The following is a 5902-nucleotide window of genomic DNA, read 5'->3' as shown; positions in this document are numbered from 1 at the left end:
CCATCTCTCCATCTGTAGATCTGTGTCCTCTGTGCACTTCCATCTTCCCACATCCTGGCATTGGCTTGCACCGGACTCGTCTTCTTGTAGTTTCTCTCCACTGTTTCCAGATCTCGCCGCTGTGTCTCCCATTTCTTCCTTGTGGTCGTCCTACAGATGGTCTTCCCTCTCTGTAGGTGAATCTCAGCAGTTCCACTGTTGCTGGTGACTTTCCACGGCCTCCCTGTATGCTTCCTCGATGAACTTCTCCAACTTCCGGACTTCTTCCTCTATGGTTTCCTCTGTCTTGACATTCTCTGCATCCCTGTCCTCCTCCTCCATTGCTCGAAGTGCTTCCAGTTCCAGTATTCTGCCCTCCAGGAGTCTGACTTGTTTCTTCAGGTTCTCCAGTTCCCTTCATCGAGTGCATACATAAGACCGCCTCCCAGAGGGGAGGTAGTCATGCTTATGGCAGATGGTGCAGAAAACTGGGTAGCTCAACTTCCTGCTTCTGTCTGCTGCTTCCATTGCTGTCCACTTGGTCTGCTGTGGCTGTCCTCTGCAACTGCTCTGGCTTTCCTCTGCGTCTGCTGTGTCTGACCTCTGTGACTGCTCTGGCTTTCCTCTGCGTCTGCCCTGGCTTTTCGCTGTGACTGCTGCGGTTGTTCTGCTGTTTGTGCAGTGACTCGCCCCTTAAGGCCCTTCGCAAAGGTGCTCTCACTAAGGTGAGTGCCTTTAACGCTCGCTTTTTAAGGCAGAGCTCCGAGGTCTAACAGAGGGGTGGGCGGAGCTACTTCTCGCTGCTGCCCCTCACTCTTCTCTGCCTCTGTCCACTTCTCGCCACTCCTTTCCTCTCTCCTGCCTCCTGACTCCCTCTCCTGCCTCTCGCCACCTGCTGCTGCTCCGCCCCTTTTAAGGTGGAGCTCCAAGGTCTGACATTGGAGGGGTGGGCAGAGCTACCTCTCACCGCTGCCCCTCACTCTTCTCTGCCTCTGTCCCCTCCTTGCTACTCCTCCTTTCCTCTCTCCTGCCTCCCGCTGCTCTGCTGCTGTTTTAAGGAAGGATTTGAATTTCTCCATAGATGTTGTCTCTCTTAAGAAGTTAGGCACTGAATTCCAAAGGGAAGGGAAACAAACAAAAAAATGGAGTTTCTCCTTGTATTGATGTGTCTAAGTGATGGGACTACTAATAGATTTTGATCTGAGGATTGGAGTGTGCATGGTGAAGAGTATGGGATCAGAAGTTTGTTGATATATTCTGGCTGCTTATCCATTAGAAAAGGCAAGTCCAATCCATCTAAATAAAGGTCCCCCTGCAATCCCACATTCTGGGGAGCTAAGTACAGTCAAGCAAAGAAATTCCGAAAAATGGTACAAATCACTGCATCCTTATTCATTAAGCTGGTGCCTGCTCATTTTTTTTTCCTTCCCTCACGTTGGGCAATTAAGTGAGCCAACAGCTTACCACTTTGGTTACCATATGTATAACATCGATATTTATAAGATTGCAAGGATTTATGGGTTCTTTGATGTAATTTCTCATTCAAGGCTACCTGCGTGACCAGCAATGACTGCCGATTGAGGTTCTAGGAGGAGAACCCCCATAACGGCGACGTTCAGTCACTGACAAGATAACCTCAAAATTTCTGTCACGGGCATGAGTAGTATAACAGATAATCACCTCTCCAAAGAACAGCTTTCATTGCCTCCCAATACAGCACAGGGTCCCCCTCATGACACCTATTGTGATGCTGATAAACTGTCCAACAATGTGTCAGGTGTGCTTGAAAGTGGGGGTCCATATATAACCACAAAGGATATTGCCAGCATGGAGCACTAGTATGCTCATCTCTCCCCCATCCAATCCATCCACACCCAGGCGTGAACAGAAATCGCATAGGGCCTGATTTCTGCTCTATTACTGAAAAAATGGCAAGCAATACCAATATTTATTTATTCAATTTTCTATACCGTTCTCCCAGGAGAGCTCAGAATGGTTTTACATTAATTTATTCAGGTACTCAAGCATTTTTCCCTGTCTGTCCCGGTGGGCTCACATACCTAATGTACCTGGGACAATTGGGGGATTAAGTGACTTGTCCAGGGTCACAAGGAGCAGCATGGGTTTAAACCCACCACCTCAGGGTACCGAGGATGTAGCTACACTGCGCCACACACTCCAAATACGGGACTGGGAAGAATGTACCCGAGACATGTGAGTAAAATCTTTTTCCATAGGATGCAGCATTCTCCACACATCTATCAAATCCAACAGGCAGCATAAAGAGAACAGTCCCCTGGGCTCTCCTCAAAAACCACATTGAGACACCGGAGATTGACTAACTCAGGATCCCGGCTATATCGAAGTCACACCCCAGCATGAGTGGCAAAGTCCCATGAACAAGTAAACAGGTCTGCAAAGATGTATAAAAGGAGCGGTTATAAGTGGTGGGGGCATATATACTTCCCAGTAATATGGGCCTCCCGGCCAACTGGTCCTTGTATAGAATATAGCGCCCCCCCTGTCAGAGGCCACCACTTGAATATTCACCACCACCCCCTTACGAAAGAGAATAGCAGTCCAACATTTCTTACCCTGAGCAGGCGCTGCCACGCAAGTGGCTACCCATCCCCTTTGCAATTTAGCATGCTCATTGTCAGTAAGGTGTGTCTCTTTCAACATCGTTATATCAGCCTTCAAGCTTTGCAACTGTTGTAAAATATTGCAGGTATTATGGATGAATTTATATCACCCATGTTCCATATTACAACTTTAACCATCTAAAGCAGGGGTGTCAAAGTCCCTCCTCGAGGGCCGCAATCCAGTCGGGTTTTCAGGATTTCCCCAATGAATATGCATGAGATCTATTAGCATACAATGAAAGCAGTACATGCAAATAGATCTCATGCATATTCATTGGGGAAATCCTGAAAACCCGACTGGATTGTGGCCCTCGAGGAGGGACTTTGACACTCCTGATCTAAAGCAGAACATAGCCATGACTGCAAACCAAGAAACAGAAATTGTTCCCATGGGCACCGTCCCAGCCTCCTGCTCCATGGGTAGAAACATATTAGGAGTAGTACTTGCCGACATACAAATCAATGGCAATGTACATGATTCGCCTCTCAGTGGATGTTTAATATCAAGTGTCACCATAATACCCACCCCAACCAACTCCCCTCTCCTACAGACCCCACCCATCCCATCCCTCCCCTACCCCCTGAAGTACCCCAAACCTCCCACCCACCTGAACCCCACCCCCAATCCCCAAGATATTACCACCGCCCCTAGAGTGGTGAGGTGTCTAGACTTTTAATAGCATTTCAGATGGAGTCCATGTTAACCACACTTGGCATCTGGAAACCTCCAAATGCAACATTTCTACCCTCGGAGCAAGAATGTTCCTCAGTGCTAATTCTCTAATGTTCAGCTCCAATAGCTGCACCAGTGGGAAATGCCTGCTGTACTGCTGAAGGCCCTCCCAAGCCTGGAGACCTTTTCTCACCTCCGGACCAGCAAGCGCAGCAGCTGCGGGGCATTTGCTGGCCAGTCCACTTTGATAATGGGAGGTGGGCCGGCTTAGAAAAAGCCCCGAGGCTGCCCGGGCTACCGGATGCTAGACAGGGGGAGCAGGGAAAGAAGGCCTACTGCTGAACAGGGGGATCAGGTAAGAGGTGCTGCTGGACAGGGGGAGCAGGCAAGGGGTGGTGGTGGACAGCCGAGGAAAGAGACAGAAAGACAGACAGACAGACATATCTGTTCTAGCACCCATTAATGTAATGGGCTTAAAGACTAGTACATTCAATAGTATGGTTTAGGATATGGATTGTTCATACAAAACTCTAGGGCTGCTGCATTCACTATGAATTTTCAACCTCCCTCTTACAGACTGATAAAAGATATGCTTAGCACGCACACACATGCACGCATACACGAGGGGATGCTGAATAGTTCTCAGCCCAACTAAGACGAGAATGATGTGGCTATGGTTCAATCAATGATCTGAAAAAAAGTTAAAACGCAGAATTTTGTTTCTGGAAATTAACAATTAGCGGAATAAGATAACACTGTTTTCAGCTACAGTGGCAAAATAACACTCAGAATTTAGGAATTTCATTGGCTGGGCTGAGAACTTTTCAGCACCCCCTCATGTATATGTATAAATATATATAAATTAATTTTCTATCCCATTTTCCCCTGAGCTCAGAACGGGTTACAGGTTAAACATACATAATATACAGTTATGCCATAATTACAGTACAAGTTAACGATACAAGTTTTTATCCTAACTTGATACATACTAGGGGTCTAATACCAATATACAGGTTAGAATTTGCCACAGTTATCTTTGCAGTGCAAGTTTTTCAATACAAATTTTTAACCTAACTTGACAGACATTAGGGATCTAATAACAATATATGTGTTTACAGGTTAAATTTGTCAGTTATTGTGGAAGATTTTTCAATACAAGTTTGTATCCTAACGTGACACATACTGAGATCTAGTACCAATATGCTTTGAAATCCATCGGTCGTGGGTATGGGAGTTGGGTGAAGAACTATATTTTTATTGCTTTCCTAAAGTTGAGGAGTTCTTCAAGGGACTACCCTGGGGCAGTTGGTCCCAGTCGCTCAGTATGAAGTGGGAGAAGGAACGTCATTTAATGGTTTGCAGTTGAAAGGCACAATCAGGGGACGTTTTGAGGTGTATTTCATCTCGGAAGGGACCTATTCGACATATACAGAGGAAACTTTGCCGTCACGTAGTCTGGTGTCATGTTGTGCAAGGATTTTAACTCTAGCAGCAGGTCCTTATTCACTAAGCTGAACCCGATAACGTAGATACAGTGATGGAAGGAGGCTGTGGGCAAAACTGTATTGAATATGCTGGAAAACCAGTGAGAGCTGCAGCTGTAATGGTGAGAGGGAGGGTATTAGGAAAGGGCTAGGGAGCTAGCAGAGATAACCAGGAGGTGGATAAGCGAGATAGTTTGGAGGGGCTGAAGGGAGAAAGATTATAGGGAGAAATTGGTAGGTAAAAGGAGAAATATTGTAAGTGGAGAGAGAAAAAAAAAAGGGGGGGGGGGTTGGATAGAGGAACAAAGATCCTCATGTAGGGAGGCTAGAGTGGTGGTGATAATGGGGGAGAGGTTTAAAGGCAAGATCAAACAATAGTAGAATAAGTTTAATTCAAATAGTTGTAACAGGTCTGCATGCCCACTATCAGGCCCCATTTGCCCATGTTGAAGAACAGAACAGCAACAATAAACAACTTGGATTACATGCACAGTTTTCAGCTGGCACAGATTCTTACAATATCTGTATAATGCTGCTCTGAAGAATAAAGCACATCTGTACCTTATTCTTACACCAAACATTCTGCTTTTTGGTAAACAAAAGCTTGCTATGTAATGGCTGGGTACCTGGAAAGATGCCAGCAAAATGAAGAGAACGGCAGCTGGAAAATGCCAGAGCACAGCAAACTGCAGAACACAAGAACTGTAAGTGCCAAACAAAACTGGTACGGATTGTCTCCAAAGTGAAGAGTGTTTCCATGATTAGCTATTTGATAGTAATAATCCTCATATAAACTCATAAAACTGGAATGTCTCTCTTCTTTTGTATATATACATTCAAGGAGATGTCTAAAGCAGGCTCCAATTAATCAGCAAAGATGCCTCAGTTATTTATTTTGATTCTTGTTGAGCGAAAGGTAAATTTTCATTCTCTCTGCATTAATTGCAGCACTGGAAAAAAAATTCCAAAGGATACAGCTGGAAGAAAGACATGTCAGCTTCCCACACAAATGTATTGGCAAAATAGAATATAGTGGGGAGATTCAAGATGGCAACAGCTGCTCTGTTTCCTCTATGACTGTTTTCCTTTTTCTCTTACCTCTATGGTGAAAAGGAGAGGTAGAC

This window comes from Geotrypetes seraphini, chromosome 4 (assembly GCF_902459505.1).
Source record: "Geotrypetes seraphini chromosome 4, aGeoSer1.1, whole genome shotgun sequence".
NCBI classification, from domain to species: domain Eukaryota; kingdom Metazoa; phylum Chordata; class Amphibia; order Gymnophiona; family Dermophiidae; genus Geotrypetes; species Geotrypetes seraphini.
The sequence above is the reverse complement of the archived record's forward strand: the minus strand, read 5'-3'. Positions refer to the sequence as shown.